General features: G+C 47.4%; 1 pseudogene; it reads right to left on the reverse strand.

The window, feature by feature from the left end:
- Window positions 1-4,174: 4,174 nt before the first annotated feature.
- Window positions 4,175-11,673, reverse strand: LOC138671629 (zinc finger MYM-type protein 1-like; annotated as a pseudogene).
- Window positions 11,674-23,334: the final 11,661 nt, after the last annotated feature.

Below are 23,334 nucleotides of genomic sequence, written 5' to 3' on the forward strand. Positions count from 1 at the left end.
TTTCCAAGGCAAGGTGATGGAAGAACTGTATCATATCTATGGCATCGAGCAGTCACGGACCACCCCTTACCACCCTCAAGGTAACGGAGCATGTGAACGCTTCAACCGAACCTTACTTCAAATGCTGAGAACGTTGGAGGAGGATAAGAAGGCGTGTTGGCCAGACTACCTGCCAGAGTTGGTCTGGACCTACAACAATTGGGTCCACTCCACCACGGGTTATACCCCCTATCTACTGCTGTTTGGAAGAGCTGGACGAGAGATCATTGAGCTGAATTTGGAACAGCCAGAGGAGCTGATGGAGCGAACTGTCACCTCATGGGTGAAAGAGTATCGGCAATGATTACAAACGATACGGCGGTTGGCGGGTCAGCAGCTGCAAGAAAAAGAACATACGGGCCGCAAACCGACTCAACAGTTACTGCTCCAACCCGGAGACCGAGTATTAGTCAGAGAGAAATGCCCCAAGGGAAAACTAAGTGAGAGATGGGAAGTACAGCCTTACAGAGTAATCGAGCGAGTGTATGCTAACGGACCTGACTACAAGGTGCAGATTGAGAGTGGGGCGTCCGCCTCTAGAGTACTTCACAGAAATATGCTGCGGCCCTGCCGGTCTGAGGCCTGTTCTACGCCATTGTGGCCTGAAGGCACTACTCCACTTCCTTAATCTGTCATGCCTGTGTCACGCTGTTTACGGCGATAAAGGGGCTGGACGGCGTACTGGAACTCGCACCTGTCCCTGACACTATAAGGGGCCCTGGCTTTCCCTTATCTCAGGGGTTCCTATGAAGGTTAGGAGGCCTGAGCCGCCAGCGTATCCCTGTCTCCTGTGCAGACCCTATCAGTGATCCCTTCTCCCCCCTTGAGAGGTGGACTTCACCAGTTTATAAATATCACCATAACAGAGTATACAGACAAGGAAAATGAAAACCACACTTAGCTTAATGCTGCAAGGCACAGCACAGCAGGAAGAAACACCAGATACAACGGACACAGCTGTAGAACAACAGTTCCCAGCTAGCTCCTACTCCCGGCTTGGTCGCTGAAGAATGAACTAACACCGACAGTCAGCTGATGAACCAGGTGACCTCTTAAAGGATGGAGGGAGTGGTCACCACAAACATCAGCCGACCCAGCAGCAATGCAATAACATCAGCGGCCACCGGGGGGAAAAAACGGCATAAATCCCCGATGACCAGAAAGGAAAAAAGGTCTTAAACTGAGGCAACCAGATCTGCCACAAATCCAAAATTGGATCGTGACAGCCTGATGGTAAAATCAATGACGAGTGGTGGACCATCCCTGACACAGTAGGGGGTCCTGAGCCGCACAGAGACGATAATCCCATGGATGTACCAGTACCGCCACACGAGGAGGAGACCAGACAAGAGCTCATGATGACTCCTGCAGCAAGTGTTCCTCTGGAAGATAGTCAAGCCTTGCCTGACAGCCAAAAGCTTCAGAGATTCCTGAGGTCTAATACAGGGGTTCCACCAGTCCGATATGTAGAACAGTGTGCTCTGTCTGTTTTTACAACTTTGTTGCCTCTTCTATAGGTGCTGTTTCCTCATTGCACGTTCCTTCATTACACTTTGACCTTGATGCTGTGATGGCCGAGGACGACCATCATTAAGAAGGGAGGCATGTAGGAGGGTGGTGCTGTTATGGACAGTAAGGAACACGCTGTTACTTTAAGAGACTGCACTCCCTTGTCTGGCAGGATGGAATGTTCTGCTTCTCCCCTGGGATATACTGTGTGAATGAACTGGACTGTGCAGATGGCAGGGGTGGAGCCTGAACAGCGTGTGTGTGAGCTGAAGCTGCTGCAGAGAGAACTTTGTGCTTATAGCTGCAAGAGAGAACTGTGTTCTGATATAGCTGCAAGAGAGGTCCCCCAGCCTGTAACGGAGTGGACTTGTGAGATTTCACAGACTTTTCCGGGTGCAGCGAGGGTGGCTGTCCTGTGTTAGTTCGAGGTGCCACGAAGATGCCGAGAAAGGGATTTACAGTTTACAGGAGCACCTCCTCGTTTCACGGAGCTGGAAGAAAGCCGTGCGCACCACCGTGCTAGACTGTAGGGGGCCCCCCAGTACTGGATCTGACTCCCCAACATCACCGTGAGTTTGTTCCTGTTTTGTGCACAAGTCAGAGCCTAGTGTAGGCTTCAATAGTCAGAACACGGCAGCCGTGAGGTCTGCTTAGTAAAGGCCAGGGAGGTTAGAGTAGCATCAATCTTTGTTTATTGTTTGCATTTACTTGTGTGACATATATTGAGTCTGTAACAGTTGGAGCACAGTCCTATTTTACGGACAAGATAAAGAATATAACTCTTGTAAATTATCTTTTGCCATTGCATAGCCCTGTTTGCATCTTCCTCATTCACTTCATTCCTTGCCTTCCAATAAATCTACCCTTTGTTGTTTGCACCTCATTGTCACGATATTGTATGAAATATCATATAAGTTTTGTTTCTCTTGTTAGTCAGGCTGCGGGCTAAAAAGCCCCCCTTCCCTTTCACTCAGCCAAGAGCTTTCCTTTCCAATGTATGGGGAAGAGAGATTTTATTGCCTCTAGCTCTGAGAGCAAAGGAATTTACGACTGCTAGTGAAGGCTCAAACTCTGTCCAGCTAGAACTGGATTACAAGTCCCCAGAATCCCTGAGGTCTTTGTTCTGTTTTTGTAAGATATTAGGCAAACCAATTAAGATAGGAACAGGAAAATGCATATTCTTAATCTCCCTCGGTGGATCTATCCATCACTCTAAACATGAGCTTCTAATGCCATCAGGTAAAAACATAGGGATTTTTCTGTAATGACGCATCACACATATGACATATTTGATCTCATTAGAATGCCAATGTTAAGACAAGATGAATGCTGGGTTTGTTATGTCTATGACATATTCTGTAGCGGAGTTACAGAAATTAGATAAAAGTTAGGGTAAAATTAGTTAACTGAAGAGGTAGGAGGGACGAGGTGATCCAACCCCTTTCTGGGATGTCACAGGCTGCAGCTATAACTGTCTGGCCAGATCCCAGAAGTCAGGCTGCTGCTGGAACAACATGTGAGTCTGGTCTGACGAGCTGTACCTCATGCACTGGGACAGATGGAAAAAACCCCCCACTAGCCTGGTTGCCTGAACTGATATGAACTGAGAACATGTGAGTTGTACCTTTTCTTATTTAATCCCTGTTTATTTTATAACTATCTTGTACATATTTGCAATTGTCTCATATTGTAACTTCTTTATATGACCGTTTATAAACACTGCCTGAAACTTTTGATGGGGTATATTATTTAATACTAGTTCGTTCATCCTGTTCTAAAACGTACCCTAAGTCTTCTGAAGGGAATTACGCTACTGTTTTGGGTTAGGTTCGGACCCGTTTAATCGAAGCTGGTGGCAGCTTACCGTGTGCAGGCTTTTGGGTGTTGTTGTAGCGTCTGCGGCGTTGATAATTATTGTTCCTGCCTGAGCGGGAGTAGTTTATCGCGTCGCTGCAGCGTGCCCAATAGCCAGTACATAGCAGGCAGCCTTTCTGGCGACTAATTATCCCAGGTGCAGTACCTCATCTGACCTGAGAGTAAGGGGGGCGCCAGAGAGCTGCAAGTTTTAAGTGGAACTGTAAGCGGGATATACATAAATCCCTGCAGTTCGTGGTATATTGAAGAGCAGTGGGATACCTAGAATAAGCCCCTGCTGTAAACTAAGAGGTCAATAGCCTTGTGTGTGTGTTTTCATCACATTGTGGAGTGGAGGGATAACTAAGATAAGCCCCCCTGCACATGTGATAGCCGTCTGTTGGCCTAAAGTCACCCCGATCCGTGACGTAGGGGTGACGGTCACGGTGTGAATCGTGACACTCAGGGCCGGCCCGAGAGATTATGGCGCACTAGGCGAAACTATTTTGTTGCGCCCCTACTATTCTTGGCAGTAGATGAAAACTTGGGATATAAATTTAGGAGCAAAATAAACCACAACAACAATGATTAATTAACTCTCTCCTAACTCTTTAATCTTCTGAGAAGTTGTATAGGACAAATATATACAAAGTAATCAATAACACAAAACAAAAACGACCATAGGTAATTAAAATTTTTGTTTCCTTGCCTTTTTTTTTTTTAAAGGATGACACTAAGTCACCGAGATTAATTTGTTTAGCAACTTCAGATTCTATCGAAATTGTTGGCAACCCAACAACCTCTCTTGCGTCATATTTGCCCTTAAATATGTTTTAATTAGCTTTAGTTTTGAGAAGTTTCTCTCTCCTGAGGCCACAGACACAGGCAGAGTCAAAAGAATTCTTAGAGCCACCACCAGGTTGGGGACACTTTCTTTCAAGTCAGATTTAAGCAAAAGTTCAAGAACGTCTTTTGGTGATGCCTGCAGTTCACCACATAGCTCTATGGCATCGATGTCTTTTACTTCGTTGTGTGTAAGAGACTTTTCCAGAGCTTTACACTTATCCAGAACAAATTTGCTTGGTTTTCCCTCAAGTGAACGGATGTGGTACAAAAATCCAAATTTCAATTCCATTTCTTTCAGCTGAGTGAACCGCTCATCAACTGAATTTATAGCAGTATCTAAGATCGCAACGTAAAAGTTAATTTTGAAACTCTGTTTCTCATCTCTTATGGGCTCATCTTTCCCTTCATAAGAGAACTGTCTGTTTTTTTTCTTTAAACGTTTTGGCGCAGAACTTGACTCAAAATTAGCTGGTATGCCAAGCTCTTCTGCGATTTCCCTCGCATCAACTAATAGCTTCTCAAACTCTTCATCGCTTCTTAATCATTGCAGATATTTCTTTGTTTGTTTGTCAAGGTGTTGAGAAGCAGCAGCTAAATCGAATTCTTGTGACCGAAGTAACTTACTTGTCAGATAGATTTCGTACAAAATGTTGAACCATACTAGAACAGATGTAACAAAAGAAAAGGTTCCAACTTGTTTAGCAAGACCTTAAGCTTCTAGCTGGGAGACATTTCCAGAGCTTCCTGTGAGACTAATATTTTCTGCTATGTCCATTAGGGCATCATGGACTTCGCTCAATTGGTAACGGAGGGGGGCCAGAGCATCAATTCTACTTTCCCACCTTGTTTCGCTTAGAGGTTTTAGAGTCAGAGATGTTATGGACCTGGTGGTTAGGAGCACCCGAAATGACCTGATGGTTAAACCGATACAGGACAAGCTCTGGGAAGTGGGAACTCTGCTGACCGCAACCCCTAATCCTATCACACACACTAGAAATAGCCGTGCAGCGTACCTGACATGGCCTAGACGCCTCATCACAGCCTAAGAACTAGTTAGCCCTAGAGATAGAAAATAAAGCCTACCTTGCCTCAGAGAAATTTCCCCAAAGGAAAAGGCAGCCCCCCACAAATATTAACTGTGAGTTAAGATGAAAGTCACAAACACAGAAATGAAACAGGTTTTAGCAAAGGGAGGCCAGACTAACTAAACAGACAGAGGATAGGAAAGGTATCTTTGCGGTCAGCACAAAAAACTACAAAAGACCACGCAGAGTGTGCAAAAAGACCCTCGCACCGACTCACGGTGCGGAGGTGCCACTCTGCATCCCAGAGCTTCCAGCTAGCAAAGCAAAATAATGAAAGCAAGCTGGACAAGAAAACAAAGAACAGAAAATAACAATCAGGGACTTAGCTTCTTGCAGGAAGAGACAGGTCACCAGAAAGATCCAAGAGCGAACTGAACCAGTACAAGAACATTGACAGCTGGCATGGAGTAACGATCTGAGTGGAGTTAAATAGAGAAACCAGCCTAAGAATAACCTAGGTCACCTGTGGAAGGAACCTCAGAACCAGCAACTCCACTCACAGCCACCAGAGGGAGTAAATGGACAGAACTCGCCGAAGTACCATTCATGACCACAGGAGGGAGTTCGATAACAGAATTCACAACAGTACCCCCCCTTGAGGAGGGGTCACCGAACCCTCACCAGAACCCCCAGGCCGATCAGGACGAGCCAAATGAAAGGCACGAACCAGATCGGCAGCATGAACATCAGAAGCAACAACCCAGGAATTATCTTCCTGACCATAACCCTTCCACTTGACCAGGTACTGGAGTTTCCGTCTCGAAATACGAGAATCTAAAATCTTCTCCACCACATACTCCAACTCCCCCTCGACCAACACCGGGGCAGGAGGGTCAACGGAGGGAACCATAGGCGCCACATATCTCCGCAACAACGACCTATGGAACACATTATGGATGGCAAAAGAAGCTGGAAGGGCCAAACGAAATGACACAGGATTGAGAACATCAGAAATCTTATAAGGGCCAATGAAACGAGGCTTAAACTTAGGAGAGGAAACCTTCATAGGAACATAACGAGACGACAACCAAACCAAATCCCCAACACGAAGTCGGGGACCAACACAGCGACGGCGGTTAGCGAAACGTTGAGCCTTCTCCTGGGACAATGTCAAATTGTCCACTACGTGAGTCCAAATTTGCTGCAACCTGTCCACCACAGAATCCACACCAGGACAGTCCGAAGGCTCAACCTGCCCTGAAGAAAAACGAGGATGGAAACCAGAATTACAGAAAAAAGGCGAAACCAAAGTAGCCGAGCTGGCCCGATTATTAAGGGCGAACTCAGCCAAAGGCAAGAAGGACACCCAATCATCCTGATCAGCAGAAACAAAACATCTCAGATATGTTTCCAAAGTCTGATTGGTTCGTTCGGTTTGGCCATTTGTCTGAGGATGGAAAGCCAAAGAAAAAGACAAATCAATGCCCATCTTAGCACAAAAGGACCGCCAAAACCTTGAAACAAACTGGGAACCTCTGTCCGAGACGATGTTCTCCGGAATGCCATGCAAACGAACCACATGCTGGAAAAATAATGGACCATCTTAGAGAAGCGATCACAAACCACCCAGATGACCGACATCCTTTGAGAGACAGGGAGATCTGAAATAAAATCCATGGAAATATGCATCCAGGGCCTCTTCGGGACCGGCAAGGGCAAAAGCAACCCACTGGCACGAGAACAGCAGGGCTTAGCCCAAGCACAAATCCCACAGGACTGCACAAAAGAACGCACATCCCGTGACAAGGAAGGCCACCAAAAGGATCTAGCCACCAAATCTCTGGTACCAAAGATTCCAGGATGACCAGCTAACACCGAACAATGAACCTCAGAGATAACTCTACTAGTCCATCTATCAGGGACAAACAGTTTCTCCGCTGGACAACGGTCAGGTCTATCAGCCTGAAACTTCTGCAGCACCCGCCGCTAATCAGGGGAGATGGCAGACAAAATTACCCCCTCTTTGAGAATACCAGCCGGCTCAGGAACATCCGGAGAGTCAGGCACAAAGCTCCTTGAAAGGGCATCAGCCTTCACATTCTTAGAGCCCGGAAGGTATGAAACCACAAAATCGAAACGGGAGAAAAACAGCGACCATCTAGCCTGTCTAGGATTCAACCGTTTGGCAGACTTGAGATAAGTCAAATTCTTGTGATCCGTCAAGACCACCACGCGATGCTTGGCTCCTTCAAGCCAATGTCGCCACTCCTCGAATGCCCACTTCATGGCCAACAACTTTCGATTGCCAACATCATAATTGCGCTCAGCAGGCGAGAACTTTCTAGAAAAGAAGGCACATGGTTTCATCACTGAGCCATCAGAACTTCTTTGAGACAAAACAGCCCCAGCTCCAATCTCAGAAGCATCAACCTCAACCTGAAACGGGAGTGAAACATCTGGCTGACACAACACAGGGGCAGTAGAAAAACGATGCTTCAACTCCTGAAAAGCCTCAACGGCCGCAGAGGACCAATTGGCCACATCAGCACCTGTCTTGGTCAAATCAGTCAACGGTTTAACAACACTAGAAAAATTAGCGATGAAGCGACGGTAAAAATTAGCAAAGCCCAGGAACTTCTGCAGGCTCTTCACAGATGTAGGCTGAGTCCAATCATAAATGGCCTGAACTTTAACAGGGTCCATCTCGATAGTAGAAGGGGAAAAAATTAAACCCAAAAATGAAACCTTCTGAACCCCAAAGAGACATTTAGACCCCTTCACAAACAAGGAATTCGCACGAAGGACCTGGAACACCGTTCTAACCTGCTTCACATGAGACTCCCAATCATCCGAAAAGACCAAAATATCATCCAAATATACAATCATGAATCTATCCAGGTACTTTCGGAAGATGTCATGCATAAAGGACTGAAACACAGATGGAGCATTAGAAAGCCCGAATGGCATCACCAGGTACTCAAAATGGCCCTCGGACGTATTAAATGCTGTTTTCCACTCATCGCCCTGTTTAATACGCACAAGATTATACGCCCCTCGGAGATCTATCTTGGTGAACCAACTAGCCCCCTTAATCCGAGCAAACAAATCAGACAGTAGCGGCAAAGGGTACTGAAATTTGACCGTGATCTTATTAAGAAGGTGGTAATCAATACAAGGTCTCAAAGAACCATCCTTCTTGGCCACAAAAAAGAACCGTGCTCCCAACGGTGATGACGACGGGCGAATATGCCCTTTCTCCAAGGACTCCTTTATATAACTGCGCATAGCGGCGTGTTCTGGTACAGATAAATTGAACAGTCGACCCTTAGGAAACTTACTACCAGGAATCAAATCAATAGCACAATCACAATCCCTATGAGGAGGTAGGGCACCGGATTTGGGCTCATCAAATACATCCCGGTAATCTGACAATAACTCAGGGACTTCAGAAGGAGTGGAAGACGAAATTGACAGCAATGGAACATCACCATGTACCCCTTGACAACCCCAGCTGGACACAGACATTGATTTCCAATCCAATACTGGGTTGTGGACCTGTAGCCATGGCAACCCCAAAACGACCACATCATGCAGATTATGCAACACCAAAAAGCGAATATCCTCCTGATGTGCAGGAGCCATGCACATGGTCAAATGAGTCCAGTACTGAGGCTTATTCTTGGCCAAAGGCGTAGCATCAATTCCTCTCAATGGAATAGGATACTGCAAGGGCTCCAAGAAAAAACCACAGCGCCTGGCAAACTCTAAGTTCATCAAATTCAGGGCAGCGCCTGAATCCACAAATGCCATAACAGAATAGGACGACAAAGAGCAAATCAGAGTAACGGACAAAAGAAATTTAGACTGTACAGTAGCAATGGTGGCAGACCACCCGAAACGCTTAGTGTGCTTAGGACAATTGGAAATAGCATGAGTGGAGTCACCACAGTAAAAACACAGCCCATTCTGACGTCTGTGTTCCTGCCGTTCAGCTCTGGTCAAAGTCCTATCGCATTGCATGGGCTCAGGCCTATGCTCAGAGAGTACCGCCAAATGGTGCACAGCTTTGCGCTCACGCAAGCGCCGATCAATCTGAATGGCCAAGGACATAGACTCATTCAGACAAGCAGGCGTGGGAAATCCCACCATAGTATCCTTAAGGGCTTCCGAAAGACCCTTTCTGAAAATTGCCGCTAGGGCACACTCATTCCAGTGAGTAAGCACAGACCACTTTCTAAACTTCTGACAATATACATCCGCTTCATCCTGACCCTGACCCAAAGCCAGCAAGATTTTCTCTGCCTGATCCACTGAATTTGGTTCATCATAAAGCAATCCATGCGCCAGAAAAAACGCATCAACATCACGCAATGCAGGATCTCCTGGCGCAAGGGAAAATGCCCAGTCTTGAGGGTCGCCACGCAAGAAAGAAATAATAATTTTCACTTGTTGAATGGGGTCAGCAGAGGAGCGGGGTTTCAAAGCAAGAAACAGTTTACAATTATTTTTGAAATTCAGAAACTTAGATCTATCCCCAGAAAACAAATCAGGAATTGGAATTCTAGGCTCTAACATCGGATTCTGAACTACAAAATCTTGAATGCTTTGTACCCTTGCAGTGAGATGATCCACACAAGAGGACAGACCTTGAATGTCCATATCTACACCTGTGTCCTGAACCACCCAGAGATTAAGGGGAAAAGAAAGACAAAACACACTGCAGAGGAAAAAAAATGGTCTCAGAACTTCTCTTATCCCTCTATTGAGATGCATTAACACTTTTGGCCAGCTGTACTGTTATGGACCTGGTGGTTAGGAGCACCCGAAATGACCTGATGGTTAAACCGATACAGGACAAGCTCTGGGAAGTGGGAACTCTGCTGACCGCAACCCCTAATCCTATCACACACACTAGAAATAGCCGTGGAGCGTACCTGACATGGCCTAGACGCCTCGTCACAGCCTAAGAACTAGCTAGCCCTAGAGATAGAAAATAAAGCCTACCTTGCCTCAGAGAAATTTCCCCAAAGGAAAAGGCAGCCCCCCACAAATATTAACTGTGAGTTAAGATGAAAGTCACAAACACAGAAATGAAACAGGTTTTAGCAAAGGGAGGCCAGACTAACTAAACAGACAGAGGATAGGAAAGGTATCTTTGCGGTCAGCACAAAAAACTACAAAAGACCACGCAGAGTGTGCAAAAAGACCCCCGCACCGACTCACGGTGCGGAGGTGCCACTCTGCATCCCAGAGCTTCCAGCTAGCAAAGCAAAATAATGAAAGCAAGCTGGACAAGAAAACAAAGAACAGAAAATAACAATCAGGGACTTAGCTTCTTGCAGGAAGAGACAGGTCACCAGAAAGATCCAAGAGCGAACTGAACCAGTACAAGAACATTGACAGCTGGCATGGAGTAACGATCTGAGTGGAGTTAAATAGAGAAGCCAGCCTAAGAATAACCTAGGTCACCTGTGGAAGGAACCTCAGAACCAGCAACTCCACTCACAGCCACCAGAGGGAGTAAATGGACAGAACTCGCCGAAGTACCATTCATGACCACAGGAGGGAGTTCGATAACAGAATTCACAACACAGAGATGGCAAATGACGCACGAGTACTTCCCAACGCTGAGTTGACGAAGAGAAAAATACGTAGAGATTTTGAACTAACAGGAAAATAGTTGTCGCTCCAAAACAACATTTAGCGGCATCGTTGACGACTAAATTTAGAGAATGGGAGCTGCAAGGCACAAAGAATGCACGTGGGTTTATGTCCAAAATTCGTCTGTGTAGTCTAATGTTTTTTCCCTTCATGTTGCTCCCATTGTCGTAGCCTTGCCCTCGTAAGTTGTCCACAGAGATCGACAGTTCTTCAAATTTGTTCAAGACAGCGGCTGTCAAACCACCTCCAGTTGTATCAGAAACAGGAATGAATCCCAAGAAGTGCTCTTTAATTTCAAACTTTTTGTCTTCTGATGTGGAAACAAACTGAACAATGATAGTCATTTGTTCAACATGAGACACGTCTGAAGTACAGTCCAGCACTACAGAAAAGTATTTTGCAGTTTTGACATCGTCAAGAATCTTTTCCTGAATACCATTACTTAGCAGTTGAATCATCTCATTCTGAATTGTTTTTCCCAAATAATGTGCATGAATCTCTTTTTCCGGATTTTTCGAATGTGCTCACACATGGCGGGATCGAACATAGCCAAATACTCCACAAATTTCAAAAAGTTCCCATTATTAGATGCAAACAATGCATCATTTGATCCACGGAATGCTAAGTTTTGCACACCTAGTACCCTCACTAGAGCTATCAACCTTTCTAAAATTTGATGCCAGTATTTTTCTTGCTCTTCAATTTTGCGTAAGTGTTCTTCGTCAATGGTCTTGTTCATCTTAAGTCTATTTTCGAGTTCCTTCCATTTTTGAAAGCTAATCATGTGATCTTTGCTTTTTTCGTGGCTGGCTAAAATAGCAGATATGTTTTTCTAGTCATTTACACTATCAGTACCTAAGGCTGAGAGTTTGATGATTCCTAGTTGAAGTGATGAGTCTGGAAACAACGTGCAGCAAAAACAAAAAACTGAATTTTTCTGAATAGAATACGTTAGCCAATTGCGTTCAAGACTTTCACCATTGACAAGACGACGTTTATAGTGAACACAAGAAAATTTTCTACGATTAGTGTCCAAAGGAAAATCGAAATCTTTAACTTGTGTGGGGCCGAGTTTTACTACATGTAGGCGTAGGTAATTGATTACGGTCCACGTAGCGGGATCATCCGAATAGTCTTTGCGTAGTATTTCTATAGATGTACCAGCCTCCATGTCAGTTCTGGTACTTTGATCAGATCTACCACCAGATATTGATGGTTGTAGTTCACTATTTTCAGCATGAGAAACAAATTCTATTTCCACATTCGATATTTCAGAGGCAACAGAAGCCTGTTGATCCAACGTTTGGAATTCCGTGTCTTCATTTCTATTGCTTAGATATTTAAAAAATGACCCTTTGATTTTTTAAAGAGATTTCTCTTCCTCAGCTTTTCTTTTACGGTTCTGAAACCCCGAAAGTTTTTTCTTCTTATCAGCAATGACTTGTTACAACACACAGCATTTACCTAAAAGTTAACGCGTCGATTAAAATTGTTATCTGAACATTATATAATAGGATTTTACTTTTCAGACAAAAACCACAAATTTCTTTAACAATTTCCAATGTTTCCAATATTTTTGAAAATCAAAACAATATACCGTATATACTCGAGTATAAGCCGAGATTTTCAGCCCAAAATTTTGGGCTGAAAGTGCCCCTCTCGGCTTATACTCGAGTCAAGGTGGGTGGCAGGGTCGGCGGGTGAGGGGGTGAGGGCGCTGAGGCATACTTACCTAGTCCCAGCGATCCTCGCGCTGTCCCTGCCGTCCCACGGTCTTCTGTGCTGCAGCTTCTTCCCTTCTTCAGCAGTCACGTGGGACCGCTCATTACAGAAATGAATAAGTGGCTCCACCTCCCATAGGGGTGGAGCCGCCTATTCATTCCTCTAATCAGCGGTGCCGGTGACCGCTGATAGAGAAAGAAGCTGCGGCACCGAAGACCAGGCAGAGGGACAGTGCGAGGATCGCCAGGACTAGGTAAGTATAGCATATTCACCTGTCCTCGTTCCAGCCGCCGAGCGTCGCTCCATCTTCCCGGCCGGCGCCTCCATCTTCCCGGCGTCTGCGCTCTGACTGTTCAGGCAGAGGGCGCGATGACGCATATAGTGTGCGCGGCGCCCTCTGCCTGATCAGTCAGAGCAGAGACGCCGGGAAGATGGAGGCGCCGGAACGAGACGCCGGGAGCTGAAATCAAGGGAGGTGAGTATGTGTTTTTTTTTTTATTGCAGCAGCAGCGGCGGCGGCGGCAGAGATTTATGTGGAGCATCTATGGGGCACAGTGAACGGTGCAGAGCACCGTATATGGCACATCTATGGGGCACAGTGAACGGTGCAGAGCACCGTATATGGCACATCTATGGGGCACAGTGAACGGTGCAGGGCACCGTATATGGCACATCTATGGGGCACAGTGAACGGTGCAGAGCACCGTATATGGCACATCTATGGGGCACAGTGAACGGTGCAGGGCACCGTATATGGCACATCTATGGGGCACAGTGAACGGTGCAGAGCACCGTATATGGCACATCTATGGGGCACAGTGAACGGTGCAGGGCACCGTATATGGCACATCTATGGGGCACAGTGAACGGTGCAGAGCACCGTATATGGCACATCTATGGGGCACAGTGAACGATGCAGAGCACCGTATATGGCACATCTATGGGGCACAGTGAACGGTGCAGAGCACCGTATATGGCACATCTATGGGGCACAATGAACGGTGCAGAGCACCGTATATGGCACAGCTATGGGGAAGTATGAACGGTGCAGAGCACTGTATGGCACAGCTATGGGGAAATAATGATCTATTTTTATTTTTGAAATTCACCGGTAAATGCTGCATTTCCACCCTAGGCTTATACTCGAGTCAATAAGTTTTCCCAGTTTTTTGTGGCAAAATTAGGGGGTCGGCTTATACTCGGGTCGGCTTATACTCGAGTATATACGGTACCTACCTCGCAGCGCCTAACACTTTAGAACCTAGGCCAAAAATTTACTAAAAACCTCCTATTTTCTATTTGCATTCATGAAACCTCATGGAACAATGAATCTAAAGAATATACAAAATAGCAGCAATGGATTACATGATAAAGCATGCAAACAGTAGAGACATACCTCGAAAATATTATAATCATGCGTGCCGATATGCAAAAAACGTAGATACTATCTATCTCCCTTGCCTTAGCTGGCCTGACTGGCAGTCCAGCCAGGCAGTCTACGCCAATGCGTCAAAACAGACACTTCCCACTAGCCGCATCGACTGCTGATGACATCTATCAATATAATCGCCAACTAATACCTAGTACCTAAAGTCCAAACTACGTATAAATAGGCCATATGGAACACCTACCTTTTAAGTATACGTATTTTTTTCTCTCGGACGCCCCCTTAGTGTAGTGTGTGCTAAGTGTGCATTTTTGGTTGTTTGCTTTGCTTTGCCAACATTTGAAAACTTAAGAGCAAAATAAACGCTAGGGATCAAACACCTGTCAGCAGACGATGCAAACGACTCACGTCTGTAGTTTAGCGCCTCCTTTCCGTGCAAAAATTGGAGCTCACGTTTTTTTCTTCTAAATTTATGGTAAAAAAAATTTATGTACACTTTTCTTTCCATCCCTAAAACTTTTTGACTTTTGAAAAGATTTTTTATAATTTTTTCTATTTTTTCTCTGGCGCCCCCTTTGGGTCGGCGCCCTAGGCGGCCACCTAGTTCGCCTATACGTTTGGGCCGGCCCTGGTGACACTCATCTTGTGTACAGTATGGTTCCTGCACCGTAGTGGTCCGCTGGCCATTGCTTCAGCAGCTCAACAACAGTGTTATGCCCCCTAGGATAAATTTGATAGCGCAATCATATGACCTATGGGAACAACATCACATTCAGTCTCAGAAAAAAACATCCTCAAAATCCTTAATAAAATCTGGAAGAAGAGATCTCATGGATACCAGGGATTTAGATGAACAACTGGAGAAACAAAAATTTCCCAATTGATGGTAGGATTGTGTTTCACCAACCAGGGCATACTCAACATAACTTTAGCTGGTAAGGAATGAAACACCATGAAATAAATAGATTCTGTTTGTAATACTCCCATTCTCGTGCACACATTCTCATTGGGTAAGTGGAGAATTATCAATTGTGGATACTTGAATAGGATGACTAAATGCTGAAACTGTGTACCCATATTCTATAGCAAAATCACTGTCAAAGACTTTTAAGGCGGAACCTGAGTCAACAAATGCACATGTAACTAAATCTCAAGATTTGGAAAACTAAGACACTTGTAAAAAACAGCCAGCAGTGTGCATGAGAGATAACTTCAAACCAGTTTCTTTACATCTTAATTATTGTTTTCTTTCTCTTTACCCTTAAGAAATTAATTATTGTTTCTGAAAGTTTGAATCATTACATGACCTGATCAACTACAGTCTAGACAGAAACGAGCAGGTGTTCCAAGTTCAACTCCCTCCTTGAACTCTTTGCAGGCCCCAATTTGCATCAGTTTTACTGCCTCAACAGGATGAGAGGAAGAAGTCACTGAAACACCCTCAAATCTGTTCTTATACCTAAGACGTCTGTCCAAACGCACTACCAGTAACATGGCCACTTCCAGGGACAACGAGAGGGACTATAAACCATTATATCTTGTATCTGGCTAGAAAGACAACGACAGAACAATACTCACTCATTGATTCTCTCCTCCAGATGAGGCAGGACAACTTAAATGTAGAAAGAAAGATGGAAAACTTAGTTTGGTCTCCGTAGAAACAATCTGGTAAATTTACCTTAGGCTCTGAAGAATTTTGAGTGGCGTGGCGGCGGATAATGCATGCTGTTGTTGCCTCTTGATGTCTTCCACCTCCAAAGACAAGAACCTCCATTGCGTGATTAGGGTGTCCACAGTGTCCTTGATGGCTTCTTAGCACACAAAAATGGAGTGGACTGGTGAAAATGTTATAAAATAAATATAAATAAATAATAAATATAATAGTGTAACAACTTACTCGGGAGAATAGGTAATACACTCAAAACTGCAACTGACCCTGTTGGTTCCTGTACAAACTAGAGATCCTGACCCCGCAGTCCCTAGCGGTTCCTGCATGAGCTGAGATATAACTTACCACAGACTAGACAATGACAACTTGGGCTTATGCTGCCTATAAGGTCATCAAGTGCTTCACATTCCAACTAAATAATAATAATCTTTATTTTTATATAGCGCTAACATATTCCGCAGCGCTTTACAGTTTTGCACACATTATCACCGCTGTCCCCAATGGGGCTCACAATCTAGTATCCCTATCAGAGGGCAGAGCAGAGTGCAAATTACCCACAAAATGGAAAGTGTGCTTAAATAGAAAGAGATCCCAGAGTGAGTAAAACAAACCACGAAATGCAAAATAAAAGATTAAGTACGTATTATTAAAGTATATGCCGCCTACTTCCTAAAAAGAAACAAGATAGGTGCAGGATAAATAACATAAAGAGCAGAGAGATAAACCCTAGCTGGCCTTTCACTGACTGGCTTAAACTACAGCAGTATGGCCAGAAATCCAAATGATACTATCACCAGCAGGAAATACCATGAAAACATATGTTACCCTAAAGAGACTGAGGCAAGGATAACAAAAACTAAACACACAGAGAAAAGGGGTATATCCTGTGGCTTGGCGGACAGAAAAGCCAACAACAAAGCACAGGCTCAAGGGTTCGAACCCAGATACATGACACACAGGGTATAAATAAGGAGAAATGAGGCCACCATCAAATTGATTGGGATCAACCTAGTGGCGTACCGCCAATGGCGGCAGACCATGCGACTGCCATGGGGCCCTGAGGGGTGAGGGGGCCATCCAGCAGGGCTGCCATTAGGGCATTACTGCCCTTCTCTTCCGCTCATTGCGTCCCAGCGGCAGGCTTCTGCCAGTGAAGTAACTGAACAGCCAAACGGAGGCCGGCAGCTGACGTCAGCGAGCACGTCAGCGGCGTATGATGTCATGGTCATTCGCCAGCGAGTGCGCGCTTGAACTGCATGGAAGGATCATTGCCGCAGGAGCGTGGCCAGGTAAGGAGAAAGTTTTTTATCTTTATTGAAAGCGGTAAGGGGGCAGGATGGGAGACACAGGTGGCAGGATGGGAGACACAGGTGGCAGGATTGGAGACACGGTGGCAGGATGGGAGACATGGTGGCAGGATGGGAGACACAGGTGGCAGGATGGGAAACACTGGTGTCAGGATGGGAGACACAGGTGGCAGGATGGGAGACACGGTGGCAGGATGGGAGACATAGGGGGCAGGATGGGAGACACGGTGGCAGGATTGAAGACACGGTGGCAGGATGGGAGACACGGTGGCAGGATGGGAGACAGTGGCAGGATGGGAGACACAGGTGTCAAGATGGGAGACACAGATTGCAGTATGAGAGACACAGGTGGCAGGATGGGAGACACAGGTGGCAGGATGGGAGACACAGGTGGCAGCATGGGAGACACGGTGGCAGAATGGGAGACACAGGTGGCAGGATGGGAGACACAGGTGGCAGGATTGGAAACACTGGTGGCAGGATGGGAGACACAGGTGGCAGGATGGGAGACATAGTGGCAGGATGGGAGACACAGGTGGCAAGATGGGAGACACAGATTGCAGTATGAGAGACACAGGTGGCAGGATGGGAGACACAGGTGGCAGGATGGGAGACACAGGTGGCAGCATGGGAGATACGGTGGCAGAATGGGAGACACAGGTGGCAGGATGGGAGACATGGTTTCAGGATGGGAGACATAGGGGGCAGGATGGGAGATGCCGTGGCAGGATTGGAGACACGGGGCAGGATGGGAGACACGGTGGCAGGATGGGAGACACGGTGGCAGGATGGGAGACACAGATGGCAGGATGGGAGACACGGTGGCAGAATGGGAGACACAGTAGCAGGAAGGGAGACGTGGCATGATGGGAGACACGGTGGCAGGATGGGAGACACGGTAGCAGGATGGGAGACACAGTGGCAGGAAGGGAGACACATGTGGCAGGATGGGAGACATGGTGGCAGGATGGGAGACACAGGTGGCAGGATGGGAAACACTGGTTGCAGGATGGGAGACAGGTGGCAGGATGGGAGACATAGGGGGCAGGATGGGAGACACGGTGGCAGGATAGGAGAAACAGTTGCAGGATGGGAGACACGGTGGCAGGATGGGAGACATGGTGGCAGGATTGGAGACACGGTGGCAGGATGGGAGACACGGTGGCAGGATGGGAGACATGGTGGCGGGATGGGAGACACAGTGGCAGGAAGGGAAACATGTGGCAGGATGGGAGACACAGGTGGCAGGATGGGAGGCACAGGTGGCAGGAAGGGAAACACAGATGGCAGGATGGGAGACACAGGTGGCAGGATGGGAGACATGGGGCAAGATGGGAGACACAGTGGCAGGATAGGAGACATGGTGGCAGGATGGGAGACACAGTGGCAGGAAGGGAGACACATGTGGCAGGATGGGAGACACAGGTGGCAGGATGGGAGGCACAGGTGGCAGGATGGGAAACACAGATGGCAGGATGGGAGACACAGGTGGCAGGATGGGAGACACAGGGGGCAGGATGGGAGACACAGTGGCAGGAAGTGAGACACGTGGTAGGATGGGAGGCAGGTGGCAGGATGGGAGGCACAGGTGGCAGGATGGGATACACAGATGGCAGGATGGGAGACACAGGTGGCAGGATGGGAGGCACAGGTGGCAGGATGGGAAACACAGATGGCAGGATGGGAGACAGGTGGCAGGATGGGAGACACAGGTGGCAGGATGGGAGACACAATGGCAGGATGGGAGACATGGTGGCGGGATGGGAGACACAGTGGCAGGAAGGGAAACACATGTGGCAGGATGGGAGACACAGGTGGCAGGATGGGAGGCACAGGTGGCAGGAAGGGAAACAAATGGCAGGATGGGAGACACAGGTGGCAGGATGGGAGACACAGGTGGCAGGATGGGAGACACAGGGCAGGATGGGAGACACAGGGCAGGAAGGGAGATACGGTGGCAGGATGGGAGACAGGTGGCAGGATAGGAGACACACGTGGCAGGAAGGGAGACATGGCAGGATGGGAGACACAGGTGGCAGGATGGGAGACACAGAAGGCAGGATGGGAGACACAGGTGGTAGGAAGAGAGACACAGGGCAGGATGGAGACACAGGGGGCAGGATGCAGACAACGGGGGCAGGATCATGGAGCAGGATGGAGACAGATGGTGCAGGAATATGGGGCAGGATGGAGACAGATGGGGCAGGATCATGGGGCAGGATGGAGACAGATGGGGCAGGATCACGGGGCAGTATGGAGACACATGGTGCAGGATCATGGGGCAGAATGGAGACACATCGTGCAGGATCATGGGCAGGATGGATACAATGGAGACAGTTGGGGCAGGATCATGGGGCAGATGGGGAAGGATCATGGGACATATGGGGCAGATGGGGCAGGATGACGGAACAGATGGGGCAGGATGACGGGACAGATGGAGCAGATCACAGGACAGATGGGACAGGATCATGGGACAGATGGGACAGGATCATGGGACAGATGGGGTAGGATTATGTGACAGATGGGGCAGGATGTCCTTTGTATAACGGCACTTATGGTGATATTAGTATTGTATTGTTTTATAAATGATCAGTATTTTAGTATTCAGTCACTATATGGTGGTAATATGTTGTCCGGCCATGGTGTGGGGGTATTTGTTCCTTGTATGTGCTATTTGGTCACTATGTGGTGGTAATATGTGGTCTGGTCATGGTATGGTGGCATTTGTTCCTTGTATACAGTATTATTGGTCACCATGTGGTGGTAATATGTGATCTGGACATGGTGCGGTGGTATTTGTCCCTTGTATGTCATATTATTCGGTCACTGTGGTGGTAATATGTGATCTGGACATGGTGTGGTGGTATTTGTTCATTGTATGTGGTATTATTGGTCACCATGTGGTGTAATATGTGGTGTGGACATGGTGTGGTGATATTTGTCCCTTGTATGTGATATTATTCAGTCACTGTATCAGGAACCTGTCAGCACCGATGAACTGCCACGACTGAGCAGGGTGACTCACCCACACTGCGGGAGAGCCCAGGGTCAGATGCCGTGGGGAAAGCTCAGGCAGATGGAACCTGAGCAGCGTGGTGAGAGGAGACACTGAGGATAGCAGAAAGCAGGAGGACTACTGCTAGAGATGAGTGCAGGATGCTACATAGACCCTGGAGTAGAGGAGAGGGCAGCTCAGGTCGGACAAACGGGGTCATACATGAAGAGGGTGGCGTGGTCCAGGGAGTCGAGCAGAGAATAGTCAGAATGTAGGCAAGGAGTCATACACGGAGGTAGCAGCGCAGTACAAGAGGGACAGGCAAAACTCTTAATGGGGACAGAACCAGATCAGAACCGGACCAGCATAAAGTAACACAGGCACAAAGCACAGGCACAACAGGGTCACACACTCGGCCAAGGGTCAAAGTATAAGCGAGGAGGAATGACCCCACAATGAGGCTATAAGAAGCCTCCCAGAATCCCAGAGTGAGGCAGTCCAGATTAATCTCTAAACTACCTAATCCCAAAATTAAGCAGATCATGACACACTGTGGTGGTAATATGTGGTCTGGACATGGTGTGGCGACATTTGTTCCTTGTATATGGTATTATAGGTCACTATGTGGTGGTAAAATGGTGTCTGGTCATGGTGCGGTGGTATTTGTCTCTTGTATGTTATATATTGGTCATTTAAAAAATTGAAAAATAAATAAAAATATATCTAAATTCTATTGGATATTTTAACAAATGATTAATAGGATAGAGTAGAGTAGAGCTTGGCCAAAAGAGTCTACCTTGTAATTTTAGCTGCTTAAAAAATCTTTACAGCTGCTGGCTGTATGTGTGATTTAATGATGGGAACTGTTAATGTGTTATTGGTGAGAAGTGGAGTTTTTCCAAGATAGAGCAGTGGGGCTGTGGACGGTTCGAGGGGAGGAGCCTGGGCGGAGTCTCGAAAATTTTGCCAGTATGGGGCCCCAAAATTCCTAGTGGCAGCCCTGCCCCAAGAGTCGGACTGCAACGGCTATGCTGTGCCGTGTGCATTTAATTAAATGTGCGTGCCGCCGTCACTCTGTACCTGGCTCCTCCTAATTCCTCCTTTCTAGTCTTGCACTGCTCCCTGCTGAACTCTCTGGCTGGATTTGCATAAGGACGCCACGCCTCCTCGCTGACATAGCTTTCCAGCCAGAGAGCAGTGTATGCTGTGCCCGGCCGGAAGTAGTTGCATATGCTGGGGCGACACTGCACTTTTAATTGTGCTTGTGTGTCGCCCCGGCCACGTCATTACTAGCAGACACAGCCGCACTGCATGCTACTATGTCTGTTGAAGTGACCGCACTCAAACACTGGGGGAGCGGCCTGGGCCCCGACGGCGAGTAGGCCTCTCTGATGGTCAAGGGCCATGTTTGTGACGGTCCTGCACTACCACATGTACGAGAAGCTGGGCGGGGCACACCCAGGCTGGGGGCAGATGAGCGAGGCTTGTTGCAAGCTTCCCCAATCCCAATATTAAAAATATTTCTAATGTGTGTGTGTGTGTGTGTGTGTGCATATGTATGATGTGAATATCTGTGCATGTGACTGTGTTCAAATATGTGTGTATGTCTGTATGTATGTGCAAGTGGATCGCCCCCCCCCCTGTGTAGGGCAGTGGGGTACTCGGAGCCGGGTCCTCCGGTTCTCGTCGGGGATGTCACGGTGGCTGACCCGGTCCGTGGCCCTAGGGGACGTCCATTGAAAAATGGGGGAAAGGTCTTTAAAGGGATAGTGTTCGTGACGCCACCTGTGGTATTCGGTCAGGGTGACCGACACTGCTTAGGGGTCCGCTGGGGTGATGTTATGGCAGCTAGATAGTATACCTTCCCACAGGTGAAGTGTATCCCCAGGGCTTCCCAGAGTGTAGATGGTGAATGGTGGATGTTGTAAGGTGCAGTGAATAACGAGGACACAAGGTTGCAGTCTCTTTACCTTTACTGAAGGCTTCAGCATCCACAGTCCAGAGTACCAGATCACAGGACAGGCAGAGTCCGGCCGGTCTGAAGGCAAATCCAAAGTCCCCTTATCCAGGTGGAAATCAGTAGCCTTCCTCTAGCGCCTGAGTGTTGTAGTCCCTCCCTGCTGGGCTTCTCGGTGAAGTCCTCACAACTGATGTTGGTGTTCTAGATGTTATTTCTCTTTCTCTCTGTCCCCCAGATGGTATGGATAGGACAAACCCGTATGACTGATGGCCTGAGGCTTTTTACAGGGACCCTATGATGCCCCAGCCCCCACAAGTTGCCACCGTGCCTCCTGGGTGTAAGATCGGGCAGCTAATGTGGAATTAACTGTCCTGCCAGTCTCTGAAGCAAGGCTTGGCGACGATTGCTCCCTCTGTGTTCTGGCTACCGACTTCTGCGCCTCAGAGGGAGGCAGCCTATTGCAGGGCAGAACTCCCTCTGGATTCCTCTCCTTGTGCTATGTGTTGAGGCTGGCAATCAGGCAACACAGCGTGCAGTAATCAGCGCACATACAGAGATCTGGCAATAACCAAAAACAATAGGACGAGCTCTGAGACGTGGAATCTCTGTAGACTGCAGTACCTGATCCATCCTCACACAACTATAAGCAGCAGTGGATTGCGCCTAACAACTACCTATGCAACTCGGCACTGCCTGAGGAGCTGACTAGCCTGAAGATAGAAATACAAGCCTGACTTACCTCAGAGAAATACCCCAAAGGAATAGGCAGCCCCCCACATATAATGACTGTTAGCAAGATGAAAAGACAAACGTAGGAATGAAATAGATTCAGCAAAGTGAGGCCCGATATTCTAGACAGAGCGAGGATAGCAAAGAGAACTATGCAGTCTACAAAAAACCCTAAAACGAAAACCACGCAAAGGGGCAAAAAGACCCACCGTGCCGAACTAACAGCACGGCGGTGCACCCCTCTGCTTCTCAGAGCTTCCAGAAAAAGACAATAGCAAGCTGGACAGAAAAAACAGAAAACAAACTAGAAGCACTTATCTAGCAGAGCAGCAGGCCCAAGGAAAGATGCAGTAGCTCAGATCCAACACTGGAACATTGACAAGGAGCAAGGAAGACAGACTCAGGTGGAGCTAAATAGCAAGGCAGCCAACGAGCTCACCAAAACACCTGAGGGAGGAAGCCCAGAGACTGCAATACCACTTGTGACCACAGAAGTGAACTCAGCCACAGAATTCACAACAGTACCCCCCCCTTGAGGAGGGGTCACCGAACCCTCACCAGAACCCCCAGGCCGACCAGGATGAGCCACATGAAAGGCACGAACAAGATCTGGGGCATGGACATCAGAGGC

This window comes from Ranitomeya imitator, chromosome 1 (assembly GCF_032444005.1).
Source record: "Ranitomeya imitator isolate aRanImi1 chromosome 1, aRanImi1.pri, whole genome shotgun sequence".
Classification (NCBI taxonomy): domain Eukaryota; kingdom Metazoa; phylum Chordata; class Amphibia; order Anura; family Dendrobatidae; genus Ranitomeya; species Ranitomeya imitator.